At 38.1% G+C, this 27,209-nt stretch overlaps 1 pseudogene; it reads right to left on the reverse strand.

The window, feature by feature from the left end:
* Positions 1 to 7,169: 7,169 nt before the first annotated feature.
* LOC149183792 (BRAP2 RING ZnF UBP domain-containing protein 2 pseudogene) lies at positions 7,170 to 25,927 on the reverse strand (annotated as a pseudogene).
* Between the last annotated feature and the right edge of the window lie 1,282 nt (positions 25,928 to 27,209).

Below are 27,209 nucleotides of genomic sequence, written 5' to 3' on the forward strand. Positions count from 1 at the left end.
TAAATATGACATCTAGTGTGAAGACCAAAAAAACAAGCAGCGTAAAGGGCAAAAGATCAAAGAAGAATGGACATCAAAACCTAAATAACGGGGACAACAAAGAACAGTTCAATAGCTCTCTCTATCTTCTTGCATGAAGATATTTCCTTTTCCTAGATTAGTTCTCAATGCAGTTTGAGATATTTTGTAAATTCTTTTTGTATAAATACTTCATAGTTAAATGTATTGAGTGTGGATTTCTATACATTTTTAGAGTTATTTTTATCTTAAACCTAAGGGTGATTGTACCATCTTTCAAGTCAATGGACTGGAGCAAGCAATAAAAAGATTGCACCAGAGGATTCATGAGATGAGCTATTGGAGTGAAGTATCTTCTTTGTTTGATTTTGTTACATTGTTATGTGTTTCATAAACTTAATTGTTTTCTAAATTTGAATGAATTAATTGCAAATATCACTCAGAATTTGTTTAAGTACACTATATTTTGCACATTTAGTCATTTATATGTTTGCCTCTGATACCCGGACTTGAGAACCCTTAATGTCTCTCCCATCTTGGTTGAGCTCTTTCATTCTCTTCTTGATCCGGCCTTCGGAACCCTTAATTTCTCCCTGGATCCGATTGGAAACCATTTCACCTTCCAACCTTTGAGATTTGTAGTAACTCCTCTATCTTTCCCTCGAGACACGGTTTTGAGAACTTAATCTAGTCTTGTTTGTCTGACATTTGACCCCATAGCCCAATGGTAAAAGACAATCCTTTTCATCTACGTAAGTGATCCCACCACCAAAATTCAAATAAAAACCCAAGCACAATCATAACTAGCCTAAAATTAACTCACTAAAATAAAATTAAATAAAAAAGAGATAGCCCTCTCTAAGATTAGGAAGGCTAGGTCGTGATCTCCAAAATTGGTTTGTGGTTACCTCCATCATTTCTTTTTCTGACAACTTGGAAGAAATTTTGGAGTGATAACACAAACAACACTATATTTTATGATCCACTTTTAGGAACCACAAACTGTTGCACCCATCAACAACAATGTTACCTTACAAATTATACATAGTTCCAATTCGAACTCCCCGCATCAATACTAGTGCTTCCCAAACCATCTTGCAGGTATTGTTCTCAAACATTGTTTTTACACCTGCATCATCCAACTTTCTTACAGAAATCAAATTTTTGGGCAATGCAAGAATATTAAAAACACCCAGATGTGTTCTAACCCTTCCACCTTGCAACTTGAACTTTACTTTTCTGTGACCAATGATTCTAGCCTTCCTGTAATCCCTTAAGAAGACATCATGACCATCATATTTCTCATATTGACATAACCAATCACTATGGGGAGTGAAGTGAAAGGATGCATCTGAGTCAATCAACCATGCCTCATGATCTACATGTGTACTTGAAGAGGCCAAGTACACATCCCCACCTTCATTTGAGGTGGTTTTTGCCTCTGCAGAAGGAGCATCATGATATCTCTTTCATTTTTTAGGATCTTTAGATTTACAATCCCTTTTGTAGTGCCCTTCCCTTCCGCATTTCTAAAACACCACCTTTACAGGTTTTCTTGAATATTCAGGTCTTCCTCTAGATTTAGATCTCCCACTCGATAACTTATTTTTGTTTCTATTCTGTGATTGTCCTTGTATAGACAAGGCATCACCATTTTAACTCTTCATATTTTTCCATCTCATCTCCTCCATTAGCAAGGATGAGACTCTTTCATCAAAATACATGGCATTTGCATTGCTACCTACTACAATAACCAGACTATCCCATGAATCTAGTGGAGAACACAACAAACTGATGCACTTATATTCATCTAAAATTTTAATATCAACAGATAATAACTGACTTACCACTGTATTAAATTCATTCAGATATTTTGTCACCGAGTCTCCATCCTTCATCATCAGGTTATACAACTTTTTCTGTAGGAACAGTTTATTCACCATAGACTTATATTGGTACAAAGTCCCTAACTTGTCTCATAAAGCCTTCGTCATAGCTTCCCTTGATAATTCAGTAATACTGAATTTGAGACACACAATTGTATTGTGCTCTTTGTCTTTTGATCCAACTTCTTCCATTCTTCATCGGACACTCCAATTGGTTTAGTACTAGGATCTACCACGATCCACTGATCTTTATCCACCAACAAATCCTCCATCTTGAGTTTCCATAACTCAAAACTCTAACCATTAAATTTCTCGATCTCTATCTTTCCACTGCTTGCCATCTTCTTTCACCACTAGAATCGATCTCACAGGTCTCCCACTGAATGGGGTCTACCACAGTCTTGAGTGAAACCCCTCAGCAACAAGTGCATCCCCTTGAAGCCAAAACAACTCCAATACCAAATGTAGGTTTTAACCCCATACAGAAATTACCTTCATACGAATTATGAAACACAAAAAATAAACAATGCAAGAGAATAACACATAAAACACATATACATAGAGATTTTCCCCTGGATCTCAAAACCGGGACTACTAGCTTTATTTTTCATTATGTTACTCTCAATGTTACAATGCTTATTTATACATGCCGAAGCATCCAATACCATGGACCAAAAACCATCACATTCAAAACCATGGACCGAAAGCCATCGTTTCCAAAACCATGTGCGAAAAGCATGCACAAAAGCATAGGTAGGTCTACCCAACCTAATATAGGGTCCAAAAAAACAGTTCCCATGGTGTTGTCTTGGACCCCGTAGATGGGGGCTACCCGCCCCCCTCAAACCCCATGTCATCCCAACTACATAATCGACACAACAAAGGGGGGGCTCCTCCCCCCCTCTAACCCCCCAGTTAACTATGTGGGCTAGTCGTGGAATGAATATAACACAACCCAAAAAATGGTTGGGATATATCTCCATCATATTATGTTATTTTTATTCTTTTAATTAAATTGATTATTTAAAATGATGTTAGATGAACAAGTTTCATAAGAAGTGACTTGTCGTTTTTTGGGAATGTAGTATTGATAAGCCATGGTATTGGCCAATCGTATTCTATGAAATCCTATTTATAGATTAGAAAACTATCCATGGAAAATTAAGGGCAAATCTTGTTCCACGTTTTTTCAAATGTATATGTGTTTAACTTAAATACTAGAAAAACCTTATAAATTAGAATACAAGAAAATTCCCATATGAATCAATCCATAATAGGCATAAAAACAAGTCCTTTTTATATAAGCTAAACATATATACATTTAACAAAACATGGAACAAGGTCTCAACCATGGAAATTTATACCCACCTTATGATGGATATTCTTAATTTATAAATAGGATTTCTTACAATACTATGACTTACCGAAGGTTGAGATTCACCTCCAAAGTAGTCTACAAATTATGAATCTCCATCATATTGTGGGGATAAATTTCCATAGTTAAGAATCTTGTTTAATGTTTTTTTTAATGTATATATGTTTAGTTTATATATTAATTATTTTTATAAATAATAATAAATTTATATGGGAGGAAAGATAAAGAGGGGTCATCTTTCACCACGACGAAGAAATTAAGATATAACATGCCTTAAGCTTAGGCAATCAATAATCAGACATAATTTTTAGCATTATGGAAAGGTCTAGATACAACAATAGCAAGGAAGATTCGACATTTGGTGGTCCATGGCGATTCCATGATTTTCATTCAAAAATTTCTAAAAATCAAAGAGATGTAAAACAATGAAATTTCTTTGATGATACTAAGAATCTATTTGCAGATCAATATATTGGAAAGTGTGGAATTTTATCATATCAAAAAGGAAAAGAATCATGTGGAAAATCGATATAAAATCATGGAGCTACCTTGGAATGCGTCTTAATTATCCAGGACTAAGGATACCAAACTTTAAAATACATCCCGTAATCAAAATATTAAGAAATAATAGGGTTACCACTTATGGATCCCATCGAATATGGATTTTCTTTAATAACTAAAAGAGGAGCATCAAGCAATTTATTTAACACACAAATCAAAATATCTCAATGGTTTATTTTTGGCGACCTTCATGTAAGGTGAATAACCCTAGTGGATCTACCAACTGGGCCTCCATGGTGAGAACCACCATGCTCATCGATAGGTGTAAAATGTTTTTTAAAATATTAATATACATGCTTAAATCTATCTAGTCCAAATATTGTTAATTTTTCATGAATTTTGTAGTAGAAGGGATGATTTAGTCATGGATTATCTCATCAAGCACTTATAGATACATAACTCATGTATTGAATATCGATATGTATCCATGGAAAATAGATATGATGGAATGTTTGTCTAGAAATGGAGACTCCTAATGATGGATTTATTGCCAAATTGAAATTATATTAGGGTTCCTTGCATTTTGATGGAGTGCTTAGCTAGACCATAGAGAACTCATGAATTGAAGTCACAACTTGCGACAACCATAACATATTTATCTTTTCTTATCTCTAGTCAAGGAGAAAAAGTGGTTTCAAATGTGAGAGTTCACTTTCCTTTGGTGAGTCAGATACTTGAAATCTTGCATACTAAAATAGATTGGTTGCGGATGGAAAGGGATAGTTCAATATTCAAAATGGATAGTATTGAATTTTTGGTTGAATTAGCGACCCTAGGAATTAGAAAATATTTTTGCATTAATTAACGATATGTTACATGAAGTGGGAGAACGACAAGAGAAAAAAGAACTTATGGAGAAGCCGACTAAGTATGCCCCTCTGAAAGAAGAAAACATCGTTGAGGTTGAACATGTTGGATTATAAGAAGCTGGAATAAATGGAAATGCTTAGTTTTGTCTAGATGTCTTATTACATGTCTTCTAATTATATAATGTAACTATGAGTGCTTTTGAGAGTCTATAAAGAAGAGTATTAAGAGACTTAATCAGTAGCTAGAAGGTAGGAAAGGGTGCTTTTCTTTGTAATTTTGGAACATTGAAGTTGAAGAACTTCCTCTAAATGTAAAGGTGGTGTCATACAAACATGTCGACTTAATATAAACTAGTCACTCTCAAAAATATAATAAATTTATAATTTAGTTCTATGATTTTTTTTATAAATTTTATTTGAGAAATGTGATATGTATCATGAAGTACATATTTTGATGTTTATTAGTCCTTCCCCAGGATGGATTCTAGAAATCGATTTTCATGTTGACCATTATTAGTTTGACATTCACTAGTACAAGTTCTAATGCTTAACTTTATAAATAATCAAATTATTTCTTATTTTAATTAAAAAAAAATTATTCTTAACATTTCATTGACTAAAAAATTATGTATCTTATTTGAGAGTTCCTAACATCTATCCCATGTTGCCCATGAACTTTTCTCACCTTACAACTTAGCTAGTTTTCACTAGGATCATACTTGGATATCATAACCTAAATAAACAAATTGGCTTGAGAGCACAACATCATTCAGTGACTCCTCCACACATGATAAATCAAGCCTCCTAGTGTTTTAGTTAAGGAATACACCTAGGGTTACAGTCAATGCAAGGTGTATTCCAAGTTTTGAGTAAATGGAAGCCCTAATACACCTTTAGTTAACTATATGAGTAATTTTATGTAATAAATAACAAACAAAGTGATGAAAACTTGACTAAACTAAGAGGGGGGTGAATCAGTTTAGCATACTCATGGATGCTAATATTATTTTCATAAAATCAATTAATTGAAACATTACATGAGCAACTTAACAAATAATTACCAACATATTGAATATGTGAACGAAAAGTAATAATCAAAGCAAACCATCACATGAACACATAATACCAAAACATATTGACACCAAATATATGTGGAAACCCATAAAGGGAGAACACCATGAATTTATTATTATCGTGATGCAAAGGCATGCTCACACTCCTTATTACATCTGATTTTTTGTAGGCCCCACCCTACAAGAGTATTCTACCTCTATTTTGTGCAACTGCAACATGCAAGGAACCTACAACTCCCATATGTTTTTTGTAGGCTACAAACCACAAGAAGCTCCTACCTCAACTAGCTCCAAGTGGATATTTATCAAGCCTCAACTGGAAAGGAGACTACCATCCCCTGGTACAAATACAAAATAACAATGTGTTGGTTTACATGGTCATAAATTTTGCATATATCCATATTCATTTCTGCATATTCTTCCCTTCAAGTTTGCTTCACATCAACTTCATAAGTGTCAGGTAACTAATGCATAATAGTTCAATCAACTCTCTCACAATCTTCCATTCTCTAACCTCTCAATGTGTTCCAAAATCAGATATTTTATAAATATAATTTGATGGCTATTTGTATCCCATATAGGAATATGAAGTGAATAGGCTTGACTCTTTTCCTTCCACTCATTCATTTCCAAACTCTTCCTATCTTGAACACTAGAACACAAAAATAAATAATCCATTCAATATCAATTTCAGCCACATGAAATCATTAAATTCATCAACCTAATGCCAACATCAATTACCAATATTTATCATTATTGCACCACAACAATATTTACCTTTGCCTCGGAGTCTTGCCTTTGCATCACAACAATTCATATTAACAACAAATTAGTGTCACCACAACATCTTCATAAGAAATTTATGTAACATTATTGAATCATCAATCCATTAACATGTCATCAACATGAGCATAAATGTTCTATCAAATAATTAATGTATCTACTGCTCCCTTCTCCTTTCTCCTGTATACCTTGCCTTCTTTTGTTGCTTGCTACTCCTTGCCTTGTTGCGAATTTTCTTGTCGTTTTCCATGTTATTTCTTCTTTGTCTTTTTAGCCTAGTATTGTGCTACTCATATGCCATTTTTTGTCTTGTTCTTGCTGCTCATATGTTCTGTTTTTCTACATACCTCAATAGTCCTACTTATCCTTCACCATCAATGAAAATAATGCCATCAATATCCCCATTTTGAATTGATGGAAAAACTATGCTCCTCCTACTTTTGTCCTCAGAAAAATACTTCTTGTTATGTTTTCTTATCTCCCCCTTTAACATCAATGACAATGGGGTCTATTTTGCAATGAAAAGCATGGAGGGGATCTCCATTGATTGTACAAATTTATGTAGTCATCATCAACTTCGTAACAATCTACTACAAGATTACATGGTTCAATTTCAAATAGTTTAGGAAATATTCTCTATAGAAGATAAGTATGGTTTACTCCTCTATTTGGAATAAATCTTATGCATCTTAGATTTGACATAGTTATCTTGCATGTTTTTCAGTTTTATGTTTTTATACTTTTGGATAGCTTCAGAAACAACAATCTCCCTCTGGTGCCTGACTTTAGTAAGTAATGAGTCGTAATATCGTCATTGATTATCTAGATGAATTGTTAGAACATTATTATACTCATAAACTATCACTTTAATTTTATTTTCCAAAGAACACTCTCAAGTCCAGCATCATTGCTACATTAACACCTCCCACAATGATCACCGGTATCTCTACAATGGGAATTTAACTCAACCAATTTACCATCATTTTTTGATTGTATAAGTTGATGAACATAGTTCTCACCAACATAATCCCAGACACATTGAGTGTCCAAATCAAGTGATTAACAATGTTGAGTTCCTTTCCAATGCTTTATTGCATGACATGGCTCATACCTCCGGCATCAAACAAAACCACAAATGAAAAATATCCATAGGTTTTTAGATGTTGAACAAATTGAGCAAGTTCACTTCTTGGGATTATGCTGACTATATCTACATATTAGGAATGGTAAATCAATGATATTTGGAAATAAATTAAGAGTGGAACGAATGATTACAAACAATGGTGAGAATCCCACTAATATGTTGATCAAGCCTCTCAAGACAAACAATGCATGTACGAAGTTCTATTAATCCAATTGTAGGAGTCAAGGGTGCATGTTCAAATGATTTAGTATACTGCATGTCTTTAGTAAACATCCGTTGTGCCCTACAACAACCCCCCATTTCATAACATTTTTAATCACAAACAATTAACATATGAAATGGGTCCCTTTTAAAATTTTAATTGGCATTAATGAATTTGTTCGAAAAAGGTATGATAATCAAATGAATTTGTGAATAAAAGCCTTTTTGAATAAATAACAAGCAATTTTTGGTTAAGTCCGAAAAAGCAATCGCAAGATCGCATGTCACCTTGGTCCTTTCCGATGCGATATCGCTATCGGCGATCGGCGGTATTCAATGCACACACAAAAAGAGCACATATCTTACACCCCGATGCGACGTAATATCGGCGATCGGCTATCGGCGTTGCCTCTTGTAAAAAACGCTTTAAGCCCCGACCCGATGCGATATCGCTATCGGTAGTCGGCGGAATCCCATACATTTTCATAAGACGCTCAGATCTTTTCCCCGATGCGATGTGATATCGCTATCGGTAGTCGGCAAATCATTTGATATACATCTAGGAATGTGTTCGCGTGCTAATACGATGCGATGTCGCAATCGGCATTCGCCAAGATCTCTCCCAAACGATAGTATCACTCACACCCCCGATGCGATGCGATGACGCTTAACGATGACCATAATTCCTAAAAGGTGATTGTTTCAAAGCTTTAAAGTTATATTTGAATCCGATTGACAAAAGCACAGATTTCAAAATGCCGTTAAATGCAGGGATAAGGTAATGCATGCGTATTTAAAACTTTGCCCCTTCGATTTAACGAACACTTACGATTAGACCTTTGAAAAAATCGGTTGCACGCTTTAAGGGGTCATTCGGTTTAATAATGAAGTAATGGTCATTTATGGAGCTGCAGGCTGTAAAATCACCATCATTGCATCTGCGGTACCTTCTCAAATCATTAGATCCGCAGCCACTTTTAGAATTAATCTTGCCACGCTTCAAGTAATATATCTATCCCGTTATGGATTGTCGTTGTTATTTCCTTGTTACGATTTCTCTTTCATTTGTGTAGAATTCAGCTGTCGAGAGAAGCCTGAACATGATGGGAAAGAAGAAGGCTGCAGGTTCTACTGTAACACCTGTCGCAGGTCAAGCTGCTAGAGTTTCGAAGAAAGGCCTAATCTCAGATACTACATGCACTGGTCTCCCTAGCACTACATGGCAGGGTACATATAATCTGTTAGAGGCCGAGCAACCGGAAAAGACAGTGACTGAGGCTAGTGTGGATGAACAAAGGAAGTCCGAGGCAACTCTCAAAGACTTGGCCGACTCCTTTTTGCACAGAATAGCAGCCAGAGAGCAGGTCCTACCTTACACTGATGTGGTACGCTGGGCAATTGAGGAAATTACCCTCACTGATAGAACTCTGCATACAAGGGATGGAAGGATTTTCAGGTCCTTCAAGCCTGATGACCTGAGGCGGATGTATCATTTGCCTGAACCTGAGCTAGTCTATAACAGAACCTTCGTGGAGAAGTTCGCGAACGAGAATGAATCACCATCCGAACCCCTCCGAGATTGGAGGCAGAACCCAGCCAAACACAAGCATGAAAGTTCGGCTAAGTACTCCAATGCTTCTTTGGCTTCTCCCTATTGCTATGCTGGGATTATGATGTGTATATTGTGGGGATTACATGACTCTGCTAATATCCATATTGACATGGTTCCCTTAATGGAAGCGGCTGTCAATAGTACAATTATGGATTGGGCCACTATTCTGTCTGATAAGTTGGTCATAGCTGTTCGTGAATTTAGAGCCAAAACCAGAGTCACCGAAAGGAAAATCCCACCATTTTATTACTCTGCTTACATTATGGATACCCTGTGTTTTAATTCTGAGTTTCCTGTCCTTGGTTGGAGATGGACCACCCATGATCCAACACCCATTCATTTGTACCATCGGAAATTGTGGAAACCCTCTTACAAGGACCATTTGTATCAAATTTGCAATGGTTTCATGGTGCCCATTCACTATTCTATTTTCGACAGACCCATCCCAAGAATTTCCTATGAAGCTTCTTTTGACCTACCAGCCATAGCGCATTGGTTCGGGGAAGAGCATTTTACCTATATTAGAGTTTTTGGAAGCAAAGCTAGGCCACACGTTCTCCCTCTATACATCCCAGACAAATTGCTAGCCCGGGAAATCTCCTACCAGATTATGTCCGAGGGTGTCACACAAACTCTCAAAGATGAGAAAAAGAGAGGATGGCCCTCTTTTCCTTTAAGAATTAGAGTTTATACGCTGCAGAATTACAAGCATGCAGAAAAAGAAGCAACAAAACTCCAAATGATATCCCTGGCCACTATCCCAAACAGACTCTATGATCCAAACAAGACTGCTTTCATTGCCCTGGAATAGGCCAAACTGTCAAAGATTGTCCATCAAGAAGATCAGTTTGATGACCTGTTCGCAGGTGCCGATTCAATAAGCCAAACCAAACAGCTTGTTGCAATGAGGTACGAAGATGTGGAGTTAACTGAATTTAATAAACTTAGAAAGCAAAGGTTGCAAACTTTGCCTCTAGATTTATTATCCACAACCCCAGCATCTTCCTCAAGCGAGCCTGGTCAGCAGCAGATACATCCACCTCCTGTTACAATTAAAGAGTATGATAAACAACAGGAGGAAAGGCAAAACAAGCTGCAGGCAGAGAAGCATAAAAGGGAGCAGATAGAAAGGCAGCAAAAGGCACAAAAGGATCAAGAGCAAAGAAAACAGAAAGAGATAGAGGAACAGAGGAAGAAGGAAGAAGAAGAGAAAGCAAAGAAAGAACTAGAAGATAGGCAGAAAAGGGAATTGGAGGAGCAGCAGCAGAGAGCACAGGAGGAGCAGCAGCGGAAGGCATTTGAGGAACAGCAGAGGATTAAACAAGAAAAAGAACAGAGCAAAGCCCACACAGAGCAACATGAGCAAACCTCCACTGATCCTGAATTGATTAAGGAATGGAACCAATTCGATTCCATTATCAGTGGTAAGGAAGCCTCCAAAGACTCAGACACCTCTAAAACAAGTAATGCTCCCGATACTACTTCTTCTCAGGTTCTAGAAGGAACCAGCGGCCCACCCATTTTACAGGATGTCGAGGTAATCACTCAAGACCCGTCCGATCAAATTGATCTCCAGGTGGAAGAAATTCCTCCCCTAGATATTTTCTACAGCCCAAAGCATAGAGCCGTTGTTAGGCGCTCTAGGAAAAGACGAAGGCTTGATCAACCTTCTATTTCTTCTGAGCAAACAGTCACGGGCAATGTGGTCTGGAAGGGGGAATTGGACCCCTCTGAAGATCTGACTAAGCTGTCGCAATTTGCGGGAGCTTATTCGGCAGCGACTATTGACAAAGCATCAGAGGTAAGTCTTCTGTTGAAGACTAAAGATCATGAAATATATGCATTGCAGGCAGAAGTAATTGAGGCGAAAAATAAGGCAGCACAGGTAGAAGAGCAGTTGCTGGCTCAACAGCAAGAAAACAATTTGTTAACCCAGCAACTGCAAATTGAAAAACAGAGGATAGACCAAAGTGAGGTTCAGAAGGCAAAAGAATTATCGGAGGCATTGTCCCAGTTAAAAGCATCAAATGAGCTGATGATAAAATCTAAAGACGAGCAAAAATCAGCTATCACAGCTCGAAGGTATCAAGGACGCCCAGAGTATTGACGATTTCAGAGCAGAGGCAACTCGAATAAATGGCGCATTAATATCTCAGATCAGACTCTTGTGCCGACAACTTGCTGACGCTGAGTCATTATGTGAAACATCTACAGTAGTGTGTGAGCAAATAGAAAAGGCCAGGAATAAGCTAGATCAGGCCGAAGATGACATATCTGAATATATTGAGTGGCAAGACACTCCAGAAGGGAAAGCGGCAAATTTGTCCCGAATCCATGTAACGTACAAGGACATACTCTTCATGGAATGGAACACTCAGGTAATGAAAGCGGAAAGGGTGGCCTCAAGATGTAAAATGATTGCCAGCAACATGATCAATCTAGTCAACGACACACTCTATCTGGCAAACATGATTTCCCAGTGCACACCTGGAAGCATAACAACAGCAAACATGCTGGAGCAGAGAAATTACCCTGATCTGGAGAAACAAGGACGGTTAATCGCCGGAGTAAATACTTTAACCGCCGACGCATACTGGCTCTTTCTGATTAAACCACATTCTCAAAGGTCGGCTCTTAACTGTTTAACAGATGCCCTCCGATACCTGATTTCCGACATTCAGGATGCCACATATGATGCCCAGCTAACTTCGCGTCTCAACACTCCACCAGAAGTAGAGCCAATGCTGGCGATATGTCAGCGAAGGAGTAAAGGCAAAGAGACCTCTGAATGAAGCATCGCCGCCGACTGCCAGATCGCCAGAAAAGAAGATGATATTTGTTAATGCCAATTTAGTAGCTTTTCAGTTTTTAGATATTTAGATATTTAGATTAGCATAGTATTTATAGATCCTTTCATTGTTTTGGAAAGGGTCGTAAAATTTTTTAAAAGACTTAAAGGCTAAAGTTTTCACTATTGTGCTTCAGTCTATATCCTTTTGTGAAACTCGACCGATGGTTCTTAATTTTGCTTAGAAGGCTGTTTTATGCAATTGTGCACTACTGTCACTTGTTTGGAATGCTTTCTGGTTTGAAGGAAGGACCGCGACATAGTGATTAATATACTGGATTGATCAAACAGCTTACATGGTACTATTATCTGTATCTGTGCTCTTTTCTATTATATGAATTGCTGTGTTATTATCTTTGCTATTGTTGAATACATGTATGCAATATAACAACAAATCTTCATTTCATATCACTATTGAATGTTTTGTGATTTGTTATCTCTTTTACTCATGCGTGTAGCAATGATATAAATGACTAAGTGTAGTAATTCGCTATCATCGCTCTGCATAACTAATTATGCAGAGCAATCTTAAATGATTTAAACATCTATGCTTTAGTGTTAGAGTCATCTATATGCCTGCCATTAAGCACAGATTATCAAACGCTGCACTCTACAAATCGATAAGTCCCGGGATTAGATTATAGTTATTATATTTCTCTTATAGTTTAGTTGTTCACTTATTACCACCTTATATCGTAAATCATTCATCCATCCCGTTTACTTATAATTCTTGGGAAACTGGTCCCATCATCCCCAGTCGGAGCCACTATCCCAAACGGAAAAGGAGCTGCACTAAGGTCCGGACCGGGTGGTTTCCCCGATGTTGTTGCAACGAATTTCGGGGCATCAACATTTTTGGCGCTAGAAGGAGGGCATTGACTGTGAATGGCAAGCAGGCCCAAATCTGCAAGCCACTCTAAGAGTAATTCTCCCTCCAAATCCTCTCCTCCTTCTCAATCACATGCTGGTTCTCCGGCACACAATCGAGAAAAAGAGGAATCAACCACCACTGCTCACACCCATCATATTTCAGAACAATTAAGTCTTGAATCCCCTAAAGTCCAGTCTCTTATCCATAAACTTCAGAGCTTCTCGATTTTGCGTCAGAAATCTGAAGTATCACAAAGCAGTGCGACCTCGCAGTTCAACTTATCCCATCCACTTACCAGACTTCAGAGTGAAAAACTCAGTATTGAACCTACTGAGTTCCCTTTACCGAAAAAGAAAAAGGCTAAAAATATTACTGAAGGATCTGATAGTGAAGACCTTTCTCCCATATCCTCCATCTCATCTCCTAATCTGCGAAGTCAACCATCCACTCCTCCGTTACACACTGTTGTTCATCAGGGACTAGGTACTACAGCATCTCAAACTACTCACTCTTCAACAATCTCTTCTCCTCAGTCATCTGGAATCCCAACAGTAGTGACAACTATTGTCGCTAGCATAATGGCAGATCCATGGACTACGCCAGGTGCAGTCAACATGCCTGGACCATTGCATGATCTACCTGATGCTCCCGAAAAATGGTTGCCTAAATTTAACCCAGATAACGGAACACAAGCTGAAGAACATATTAACAATTTTATGTTAGCAGTTAACTTAAAAGGAGTGACAGAGCAAGATGTTGTTGTCAGGCTTTTCCCTTATACCTTACAAGGATCGGCAGGATCCTGGTACTTTTCCTTACCTTCTGGTTCTATTACCAGCTGGGCCACATGCCAAGAGCAGTTCCTTACCAAATATGGAGATGACAGGTCTCTAGCCACTTTAATAAATGACCTCTCCAATTTGAGAATAGAGCATAGGGAACCAATAAAGGAGTTTAATGCCCGATTTAATAAACTCCTAAATAAAATCCCTACCGCTTCAAAACCAAGTGAACAAATTAGAAGCGAATGGTATATTACCGCCCTCCCTTCCAACATAGCTATTTTTGTTGACAGGGCTGGCAAACCTACCTTAGCCGAAAATATGAAGGAAGCACTTGCTGTTGAGAAGCGCATCAACGCTCTAGAAAAGAAAGCTGTCTTGGAGGATAGAAAAGCTAAAAAAGTCTCATTTAAAGATGATTCTAAGAAGAAAACCCCAAAGGACCCGTATGACATGGAAGGCTTACAAAAAGTCCTTAAAACATTGTCTAATGAAATGGTTGAGATTAAAAAACAGGTGGCCGAGACTTCAAACAAAAGACCATTTAGGACTTTCAAGAAAACTGAAGCAAAGCCACCCAATGTTATATCTAATGCAGACTCAGAACAGGAAGAAGAGGAAGAGGAAACAACCTCCCAAACAGATGATGAAGAAGAAGTAGTTGAATGCCACGGCATGTGGGATTTTATACTCCCAAACTCTGACACCGAGAATCAAGAAGAAGCCTTTCCTGTTACTACAAGAAGTAAAATCGCTTCTGAACCTACCCAGACAACTACAAAGAAAAGGAGCGCAGGTGCTGCCACACCAAAGGAAAAAGTTCTCCCAAAGAAGTCACCTGTAGCAGCTCCCCAAAACCAGCCTTCAACTTCTAATTCTCCTTCGACATCTAAGACACTAGTGGTATCTGACTCCATGGAGTATAATATTGTTGATGATATGAAAAAGACTAAGGCAAACATAACCATGTTTGAACTTAGTAAGCTAAAACATCAGCAGAAATTGCTTCTAATAGAGTTGAACGCTGTCCCCTCTTCTCCTCTTCCCAGTTCAAAAGCTGCTAATGATTCAGGACAACCCCCTCCAGGTATGGTTGAAGCTACCGATTCAGTTTTGATCGGAGATAGATCCAATTCTCATACTCCACCTTTCTTGCTGACCTATGAAATCTATAATCGAAATCTGCATAACTGTTTAATCGATTCAGGGGCTTCATCTAATATTATGCCAGCTTCAGTTTGTTCTAAACTGAACATATAACCCCAGAAGTCTGCTATTCACATTGTACAGTTAGACAGAACCAAAGTACAGGTTGTAGGAGAAATTAATTCCGTGACTATCAGGTTGTCTGCTGATCCCAGAATTGTATAGAGAATAGATATTTTGATTGCTGACATACCTAAATTCTACGGTTTAATTTTGAGCAGAGATTGGTCCGAAAAACTGCATGGATACATTTCCACTGATTGGTCACATATGTGGCTCCCCTACAAGGGTAAGCCAAATCAAATAAGGATCGACCGTGAGAAACACATGACCCACACAGTAACCAATTTCGAACAAGAAAACCAGCCTGTGGCCTTCAACAACAACATTTTGGGGAATTATTCCTCAGAATCATTCTTTGGCAACTTTGTTGCCCAACCCTCTCCTTTTTCAGTTAACCATTGTACATCTCAAGTAGAAAATTTTTCACAAACCAATTTATCCAAATGTTTTAATGAAAATCAAAAGGATGTAAATATTTTTGTTAATTCTCCTTTATTTTGGTCTTTGTATTTTGATGGCTCTAAGTCCAGCGAGGGCTCAGGAGCAGGTTGCATTTTGGTTAGTCCACAAGGCGAAAAGACAATGTTGTCCTGTAGATTAGAATTTGAGTGCACTAATAACACGGCCGAATATGAAGCTCTAGTGCAGGGATTATATAAGGCAATCGACCTTAAAGTCCAATATATTAAAGTATTCGGCGATAGTGAGATCATTGTTAAGCAGGTAAGAAATGCAATTCATTACCTTTCAAGCCACCTTAAGCATTATCAATCGCTAGTGCAAGATCTTACTTCACATTTCTCAGCATTCAACATTTCCTCAATTCCTAGATCACAGAACTCAGCAGCCGATTTACTAGCCAATGTAGCTTCCAAACTTCTGCCTTCTGAAGACTATAGACTTGATAGATTTTCTATAGAACTAATGTTTAGACCTTCAGTTCCTGATAATATCACTAACTGGAGGGTTTTCAACCATGACGAGGATATCTTGCAATTCTTAACCTTTGAAAAGTCCTATGACAATCAAATCATTGAAGAAGATGAGCATGATTCTCAAATGAAAAGAACATCTCAAGATAATGCGATTCCTAAGCCTGTAGTAAAGCTCTAAGACCTTTATGACATTAAAGACAGGTTTAAACCTGTAATTAATACAAAACTCCAAAGCTCTACTCTTAGGTTTGAATTGATTAATTTGGGAACAGATCAAGCTCCTCAAAATATCAACTTAGGATTAGGACTTTCTGTAGAAGAAAAGGAAGCATTTATCAAACTCTTAAAGAAAAACAAACAAGTTTTTGCTTGGAAGTATGACGACCTCAAGATATATGATACATCTATCATACAACATACTATTCCTATGCTTCCCAATCAGAAGCCGATCCAGCAGAAGTTAAGGAAAATACACCCGAATTTGGAGAGCCAGATAAAGTCGGAACTTAATAAGCTTTTAAAAGCTAAGATTATCTTCCCTGTCCGACACTCAAACTGGGTCTCTAATATGGTACCAGTCAGGAAGAAAAACGGCGACATCCGAATTTGTATCGATTTCAGAAACTTGAATAAGGCAAGCTTGAAAGATAACTTCCCATTGCCTACTATGGAGCAGATCCTCCAATCGGTAGCAGGATCTGAATTGATGTCCTTTCTCGACGGATTCTCAGGATATAACCAAGTGCTAGTTCATCCTGATGACCAACTTAAAACCACATTCAGAACAAAATGGGGGACTTATGCATATCAAAAAATGCCTTTTGGACTCATAAATGCAGGAGCGACATTCCAGAGAGCTATGGATACAGCCTTTAGAGGGTTAATTAATCGAACAGTAGTCGTCTACCTTGATGATATTACTGTATATTCTAAAAAGAGATATAATCACTTGCATGATTTAAATCAGATTTTTCAACGATGCAAAACACATGGTATCTCTCTTAACCCGAAAAAGTCTTTCTTTGCTCTTAACCAGGGTAAGCTTTTAGGTTTTATTGTATCTAAGGATGGCATTTATGTAGATCCTGATCGAATTAAGGAAATTTATGAAATTCCTTTTCCACACAATAAAAAATCGATGCAGTCGTTTTTAGGCCAGATTAATTTCGTTAAACGATTTGTTCCAGATTTTTCATAGATTGTACTACCACTACAAACGATGATTAAAAAGAATTCAACCTTCAGGTGGGGATTAGAAGAAAAGCAAGCTTTTAATGACATTAAGCAATCAATAATCAATGCCCCAGCTCTGAATACTCCAAATCTTTCTAATCATTTTACATTATATACCATTGCATCCGACTTATCTTACGCAGCAGTGCTCACCCAGTTGAATGATGACAATTTGGAAGTGCCCATCTCGTTCTTTAGTTCAAACTTTCAAGGCGCCGAATTGAACTATTCCGATGTTGAGAAATAAGCTTTTGCTGTGTTTAAAACAGTCAAACATTATCGACCCTTTCTTTTAAAAACCCATTCTAAAGTGATAGTTCCTTTCTCGGCAGTTAGGCAACTATTAATTCAAAAAGAATTGGGCGAAAAAAGGGTAAATTGGGTCGCGGCTCTCCAAGAATATGACCTAGAAATAAAGCCAGAAAAGATTGTTAAAGGTCAAGGTTTTTGCAGGATATTGGCAGGAGCATCTAACATTCCGGAATCAAGCGATACAGAGCAAACTCAAGAAGTTAATCAGCTAAGTGTTCCCGATTCCGAATCTCAATATGAAGATTTGATCTTTTATTTAAAGAATGGTTATGCACCTACGAATTTGTCCTACAAGAACAAAAGGGCCATTAGATTAAAAGCTAAGAGTTTTTCGATTATCAATGATGTGCTTTTCAAAAGAAATTATGATTCTGTTCTATTAAGATGCCTTGAGAAACCTGAGGCTCAAAAGGTTTTGCAGGAGCTACATGACGGACCAGCAGGAGGACATTTTGGAGCTGATACAACAGCTCATAAAGTTATTCATGCTGGATACTATTGGCCTACTTTGTTTAAGGACGCTCACGAGTATGTAAGGAAATGTCTCAAATGCCAAACTTCCAGTGGAAGACAACAAAAACCAGCTTTCCCTTTGCAACCAGTCAACATTGAACAACCTTTCGAACAATGGGGATTGGACATCATTGGAGAAATTAATCCACCTTCTTCCAGGCAGCACAAATATATCCTTACAGCCACTGATTACTTTACAAAGTGGGTAGAAGCAGTTCCGTTAAAGACAACAAACTCTGAGGTGATCATTGAATTTATAGATCAGTTCATCATTACCAGGTTTGGTGTTCCAAACGCTCTTGTCTTTGATAATGCTTCTTATTTCTCAGGTAATGCAATGATTGATTTCGCTATCAAAAGAGGATTTAAATTAAAGTATTCTGCTAATTACTATCCTCAGGGTAATGGCCTAGCAGAATCAACTAATAAAAATCTAATCAAAATTATTAAGCGAACAATCGAAGAGAATCATAAGAACTGGCACAAATCCTTAGTATTTGCATTATGGGCCGATAGGATAACACATAAAGCCTCCATAGGAACCTCTCCGTTTAATCTTGTCTATGGAAAAGAAGCAATTGTACCAACCAATCTTCTTCTTCCATCTCTAGCCCTAGTGCAATTTATTGAGGAAACTCCTTCTTCCTCTATCCAGTTCAGATATGATCAAATTCTCAAACTTGAAGAGGAAAGGGAAAAGGCCAAGGTTACACGCACCAAACATCAGCAAGTCATTAAAGCAGCTTTTGATCTAGCCTCGTCTAGTCCTAAACAATTCCAAGTCGGAGATTTAGCTCTGAAATGGGACAAAGCCCATCAAGACAAAGGTAAACACTCCAGGTTTCAGAAACTGTGGCTTGGACCATTTCAGATCTGTGAAAAAATAGGCCATTCCACTTTTATACTGCAAAATCTATCAGGGGTGAGAGATTCTCTCCCTGTCAATGGTCTAATATTGAAGAAATTCTTTAATTGAGGAGGTAACCCCTTCTCTTTATAGTTTGTAGGATTTGTAGAAAATAAGGATGTGGGATATCTTCCATTGACCTTTTGCTGTAGTTAAAAGTTGTCTCGCTGGGGCACTATCAATATTTGCTTTTGGATAATAGAGTCTTAAACCAAGAGAGATCATTTCTAGGAAATTAGATATCTTTCTATTCTGAGATCGCAGTCTAACTTTTGTAAACTTCTCTCTGAACGTAGTTCTATGAGTCATGTTGGGTTTTCAAAACTGGTCTCCAAAGGTTATCTATATTAAAATAGGAGCTAATCCATCTTCAGCATCTTTAACTCTCAACCTGTCATCCATTTACTCTTAAGGAGACAGTTGTTCATCCAATTCACCAAAAGTTTATGATTACTCAGAGTGTAATTCTAAAATATAAAAGATTAAAGATAAGAGGTCTTATTACAAGCCTGCTTACCATGTTCATAGGAAAATAATTTAACTGACATTACCAAAACTGCATATCAAACAGGGTAATGGCTTGAAATTTCAAGACAAGGGGTCTCATCACGAGCCAGCTTGTTCAGTTTGATTACTACCCGTGAGTGGCATTGTCATTATCTGGCCACCAAACCAGGACAATGGCTTTTATCTTAAGCAAAGAAGAAAAGAAAATGAAATTCAAAAATGTGAAAATATGTTTTGAATTCATTCTGTTTAGTCATTCTCTTAAGTGAATGGAACAATGGACAACAGCATGGTTAAAAGGTAACCCTGCCGAGACTATAAACGTTTGCTGGCAGCAGAGGCTCTACCTATGACAGAGGAGTTTACTTTAAAAGCTGATTTGGAAAAGTTTTCTGTTTTACCTTTATGAACCATTAAAGACCTGTTTTAAAACTTAAAATGAATTTATTTTCTTTATAAAAAGAGGAAGTCAACAGAAGAATTCTGCTTTATTCAGAATCAATAGACATCTAGTTATATTAGAAATTTCCTTTCCCTTATAAAGATTCTATTTGAAAAAGTTTAAGTATGTTTATCAGTCCAAAGATAACTGGTTCTACCAACGAATCGCCAATTGTTGTGCCCTACAACAACCCCCCATTTCATAACATTTTTAATCACAAACAATTAACATATGAAATGGGTCCCTTTTAAAATTTTAATTGGCATTAATGAATTTGTTCGAAAAAGGTATGATAATCAAATGAATTTGTGAATAAAAGCCTTTTTGAATAAATAACAAGCAATTTTTGGTTAAGTCCGAAAAAGCAATCGCAAGATCGCATGTCACCTTGGTCCTTTCCGATGCGATATCGCTATCGGCGATCGGCGGTATTCAATGCACACACAAAAAGAGCACATATCTTACACCCCGATGCGACGTAATATCGGCGATCGGCTATCGGCGTTGCCTCTTGTAAAAAACGCTTTAAGCCCCGACCCGATGCGATATCGCTATCGGTAGTCGGCGGAATCCCATACATTTTCATAAGACGCTCAGATCTTTTCCCCGATGCGATGTGATATCGCTATCGGTAGTCGGCAAATCATTTGATATACATCTAGGAATGTGTTCGCGTGCTAATACGATGCGATGTCGCAATCGGCATTCGCCAAGATCTCTCCCAAACGATAGTATCACTCACACCCCCGATGCGATGCGATGACGCTTAACGATGACCAGAATTCCTAAAAGGTGATTGTTTCAAAGCTTTAAAGTTATATTTGAATCCGATTGACAAAAGCACAGATTTCAAAATGCCGTTAAATGCAGGGATAAGGTAATGCATGCGTATTTAAAACTTTGCCCCTTCGATTTAACAAACACTTACGATTAGACCTTTGAAAAAATCTGTTGCACGCTTTAAGGGGTCATTCGGTTTAATAACGAAGTAATGGTCATTTATGGAGCTGCAGGCTGTAAAATCACCATCATTGCATCTGCGGTGCCTTCTCAAATCATTAGATCCGCAACCACTTTTAGAATTAATCTTGCCACGCTTCAAGTAATATATCTATCCCGTTATGGATTGTCGTTGTTATTTCCTTGTTACGATTTCTCTTGCATTTGTGTAGAATTCAGCTGTCGAGAGAAGCCTGAACATGATGGGAAAGAAATTCAAGAAGGCTGCAGGTTCTACTGTAACACCTGTCGCAGGTCAAGATGCTATAGTTTCGAAGAAAGGCCTAATCTCAGATACTACATGCACTGGTCTTCCTAGCACTACATGGCAGGGTACATATAATCTGTTAGAGGCCGAGCAACCGGAAAAGACAGTGACTGAGGCTAGTGTGGATGAACAAAGGAAGTCCGAGGCAACTCTCAAAGACTTGGCCGACTCCTTTTTGCACAGAATAACAGCCAGAGAGCAGGTCCTACCTTACACTGATGTGGTACGCTGGGCAATTGAGGAAATTACCCTCACTGATAGAACTCTTCATACAAGGGATGGAAGGATTTTCGGGTCCTTCAAGCCTGATGACCTGAGGCGGATGTATCATTTGCCTGAACCTGAGCTAGTCTATAACAGAACCTTCATGGAGAAGTTCGCGAACGAGAATGAATCACCATCCGAACCCCTCCGAGATTGGAGGCAGAACCCAGCCAAACACAAGCATGAAAGTTCGACTAAGTACTCCAATGCTTCTTTGGCTTCTCCCTATTGCTATGCTGGGATTATGATGTGTAGATTGTGGGGATTACATGACTCTGCTAATATCCATATTGACATGGTTCCCTTAATGGAAGCGGCTGTCAATAGTACAATTATGGATTGGGCCACTATTATGTCTGATAAGTTGGTCATAGCTGTTCGTGAATTTAGAGCCAAAACCAGAGTCACCGAAAGGAAAATCCCACCATTTTATTACTCTGCTTACATTATGGATACCCTGTGTTTTAATTCTGAGTTTCCTGTCCTTGGTTGGAGATGGACCACCCATGATCCAACACCCATTCATTTGTACCATCGGAAATTGTGGAAACCCTCTTACAAGGACCATTTGTATCAAATTTGCAATGGTTTCATGGTGCCCATTCACTATTCTATTTTCGACAGACCCATCCCAAGAATTTCCTATGAAGCTTCTTTTGACCTACCAGCCATAGCGCATTGGTTCGGGGAAGAGCATTTTACCTATATTAGAGTTTTTGGAAGCAAAGCTAGGCCACACGTTCTCCCTCTATACATCCCAGACAAATTGTTAGCCCGGGAAATCTCCTACCAGATTATGTCCGAGGGTATCACACAAACTCTCAAAGATGAGAAAAAGAGAGGATGGCCCTCTTTTCCTTTAAGAATTGGAGTTTATACGCTGCAGAAAAAGAAGCAACAAAACTCCAAATGATATCCCTGGCCACTATCCCAAACAGACTCTATGATCCAAACAAGACTGCTTTCATTGCCCTGGAACAGGCCAAACTGTCAAAGATTGTCCACCAAGAAGATTAGTTTGATGACCTGTTCGCAGGTGCCGATTCAATAAGCCAAACCAAACAGCTTGCTGCAATGAGGTACGAAGATGTGGAGTTAACTGAATTTAATAAACTTAGAAAGCAAAGGTTGCAAACTTTGCCTCTAGATTTATTATCCACAACCCCAGCATCTTCCTCAAGCGAGCCTGGTCAGCAGCAGATACATCCACCTCCTGTTACAATTAAAGAGTATGATAAACAACAGGAGGAAAGGCAAAACAAGCTGCAGGCAGAGAAGCATAAAGGGAGCAGATAGAAAGGCAGCAAAAGGCACAAAAGGATCAAGAGCAAAGAAAACAGAAAGAGATAGAGGAACAGAGGAAGAAGGAAGAAGAAGAGAAAGCAAAGAAAGAACTGGAAGATAGGTAGAAAAGGGAATTGGAGGAGCAGCAGCGGAGAGCACAGGAGGAGCAGCAGTGGAAGGCATTTGAGGAACAACAGAGGATTGAACAAGAAAAAGAACAGAGCAAAGCCCACACAGAGCAACATGAGCAAACCTCCACCGATCCTGAATTGATTAAGGAATGGAACCAATTCGATTCCATTATCAGTGGTAAGGAAGCCTCCAAAGACTCAGACACCTATAAAACAAGTAATGCTCCCGATACTACTTCTTCTCAGGTTCTAGAAGGAACCAGCGGCCCACCCATTTTACAGGATGTCGAGGTAATCACTCAAGACCCGTCCGATCAAATTGATCTCCAGGTGGAAGAAATTCCTCCCCTAGATATTTTCTACAGCCCAAAGCATAGAGCCGTTGTTAGGCGCTCTAGGAAAAGACGAAGGCTTGATCAACCTTCTATTTCTCCTGAGCAAACAGTCATGGGCAATGTGGTCTGGAAGGGGGAATTGGACCCCTCCGAAGATCTGACTAAGCTGTCGCAATTTGCGGGAGCTTATTCGGCAGCGACTATTGACAAAGCATCAGAGGTAAGTCTTCTGTTGAAGACTAAAGATCATGAAATATATGCATTGCAGGCAGAAGTAATTGAGGCGAAAAATAAGGCAGCACATGTAGAAGAGCAGTTGCTGGCTCAACAGCAAGAAAAAAATTTGTTAACCCAGCAGCTGCAAATTGAAAAACAGAGGATAGACCAAAGTGAGGTTCAGAAGGCAAACGAATTATCGGAGGCATTGTCCCAGTTAAAAGCATCAAATGAGCTGATGATAAAATCTAAAGACGACCAAATAGCTCAGCTATCGGCACAGCTCGAAGGTATCAAGGACGCCCAGAGTATTGACGATTTCAGAGCAGAGGCAACTCGAATAAATGGCGCATTAATATCTCAAATCAGACTCTTGTGCCGACAACTTGCTAACGCTGAGTCATTATGTGAAACATCTACAGTAGTGTGTGACCAAATAGAAAAGGCCAGGAATAAGCTAGATCAGGCCGAAGATGACATATCTGAATATATTGAGTGGCAAGACACTCCAGAAGGGAAAGCGGCAAATTTGTCCCGAATCCATGTAACGTACAAGGACATACTCTTCATGGAATGGAACACTCAGGTAATGAAAGCGGAAAGGGCGGCCTCAAGATGTAAAATGATTGCCAGCAACATGATCAATCTAGTCAACGACACACTCTATCTGGCAAACATGATTTCCCAGTGCACACCTGGAAGCATAACAACAGCAAACATGCTGGAGCAGAGAAATTACCCTGATCTGGAGAAACAAGGACGGTTAATCGCCGGAGTAAATACTTTAACCGCCGACGCATACTGGCTCTTTCTGATTAAACCACATTCTCAAAGGTCGGATCTTAACTGTTTAACAGATGCCCTCCGATACCTGATTTCTGACATTCAGGATGCCACATATGATGCCCAGCTAACTTCGCATCTCAACACTCCACCAGAAGTGGAGCCAATGCTGGCGATATGTCAGCGAAGGAGTAAAGGCAAAGAGACCTCTGAATGAAGCATCGCCGCCGACTGCCAGATCGCCAGAAAAGAAGATGATATTTGTTAATGCCAATTTAGTAGCTTTTCAGTTTTTAGATATTTAGATATTTAGATTAGCATAGTATTTATAGATCCTTTCATTGTTTTGGAAAGGGTCGTAAAATTTTGTAAAAGACTTAAAGGCTGAAGTTTGCACTATTGTGCTTCAGTCTATATCCTTTTGTGAAACTCGACCGATGGTTCTTAATTTTGCTTAGAAGGCTGTTTTATGCAATTGTGCACTACTGTCACTTGTTTGGAATGCTTTCTGGTTTGAAGGAAGGACCGTGACATAGTGATTAATATACTGGATTGATCAAACAGCTTACATGGTACTATTATCTGTATCTGTGCTCTTTTCTATTATATGAATTGTTGTGTTATTATCTTTGCTATTGTTGAATACATGTATGCAATATAACAGCAAATCTTCATTTCATATCACTATTGAATGTTTTGTGATTTGTTATCTCTTTTACTCATGCGTGTAGCAATGATATAAATGACTAAGTGTAGTAATTCGCTATCATCGCTCTGCATAACTAATTATGCAGAGCAATCTTAAATGATTTAAACATCTATGCTTTAGTGTTAGAGTCATCTATATGCCTACCATTAAGCACAGATTATCAAACGCTACACTCTACAAATCGATAAGTCCCGGGATTAGATTATAGTTATTATATTTCTCTTATAGTTTAGTTGTTCACTTATTACCACCTTATATCGTAAATCATTCATCCATCCCGTTTACTTATAATTCTTGGGAAACTGGTCCCATTATCCCCAGTCAGAGCCACTATCCCAAACAGAAAAGGAGCTGCACTAAGGTCCGGACCGGGTGGTTTCCCCGATGTTGTTGCAACGAATTTCGGGGCATCAACAACATCACATGACAAATTTCTACCTCCAATGATGAGAAAGGCCTTTGATTATAGTAGTGATAAAAGTGATCTATTATTTTCTCATTGTCAAATGTCATGAGGATACCTCAATCCACCATTCTTGACAATGATAATTTCTAGTATATTCTAAATAAATGAACTTGAAATTTGACAAAAGCCTACATAAGTGATATAATTGGGAACAACAAGCACAAAAACAAGATTCTTCTGATCAACAGGAAGGCACTCGAGAGCATGCAGAGGCTCGCAAACATCACAGAAGAGATTCTTAACTCAGTTTTCTTTGGCGCTAGGGATACCACTCATCTTTCCTCAAAACCAAACATATTGGGAAATTTTCTCACACAACATCATTCGCGAACATCGAAGTGATAACCTGTTGTGACTGAACATTCACTCTTGTCTCTTTTTCTATATTCATTGATAAGTGTCACTTTGTATGTTGCAAGCAAGTGAAAAACGTAAAGAATTGGTTATTTTCATGATTGAACTAGACTCATAACACATAACGATAAGTTACATATCTTCCTGTTGTCTCACTTGGTTGTATTATCTTCACAACTTGGCCATGCTGCAACCCAAAACATCCTACTATAGGATCCATGTGTTTCATTCTTGGAAGTTATGTTCCATTCAACCTATATCATTCTAATAATGTCTTTACTTTTTCCTTTAGTGAGTCCTTGGTTCTTGGAACACGCACATGTTTAAAAATATTAAATGATAACTCTATTTCCATGAAAGCTTCCATACGCGATATAGTGTACTATGTTATTGGCTGATCCTTTTGGCCAACGAAATTCATTCCTCTATCCTTGTCATTGTTATAAAGACACACCTACTTAGTCATTGTTTGAATATGGTGATACTTGCTTCACACGGGTGGAATAGGAACACATTTATACTATAACCACATTGAATTCAACCTCAGGCGTTGCGTGTTTCTAACATTGGGAAATTGAGTTATTTTTCTTTTGCACTACCACTATTTTCCTCTCTCCATTGGTGTAAAAGTCAGGGTTTTGTAGCTATACGTTGTGATGTTCTTTACAACAACAAGAGTTTTGAGATTTTTTCCAGAGGGGCATCCTTGTGACTAACATGCAGCTATATCTACAATGACCCCAATTTCCAACTTTAAATTCATTGTCCAATTCCATTGCAATATTATTTTTAATGCAATTTCCATTTCCATAGCACAATTATTTCCAATAAAATTTCTTACTACTTTAGCAGAAACAATATGAATCCATCAAATTTGCTTCAATCACGTTCAAAAACCTATTGATATGTAGTTTCAACTCAACTTTCCAGGCAATGAGCATTTTTGCACAAGTTCTAGGAATTATTTCTTACTCCTGTATGGAGAGATATATTCACATTAAGTTCACAATCACAAACAAATGTAGAGTATGCCAAATCATAGCCAACTTGCAAGGTGTTCACAAATTGGATTTGGTTTTTTGTAGATACATGTCATCGAGAAAATGGAATGAGAGTAGAAGAAGTTTCCCAACATGTGTAATATTCATAACCATAGATATTACTTTGATATCTTTATATATGTCTGGTGTCAGGTAACCTTAATCCCATGGCATTAAATTCTAATGTTGAGGCTATATGGCCAACCACTTATTTCAACTATGATATTGCAATAGACCATAATGAGATATCTCGTGACACTATGAATGGTATGCATAAGT

This window comes from Pinus tabuliformis, chromosome 3_2 (genome assembly GCF_031772625.1).
Source record: "Pinus tabuliformis cultivar Carrire ecotype Pingquan chromosome 3_2, CPIR1, whole genome shotgun sequence".
Lineage (NCBI taxonomy): Eukaryota > Viridiplantae > Streptophyta > Pinopsida > Pinales > Pinaceae > Pinus > Pinus tabuliformis.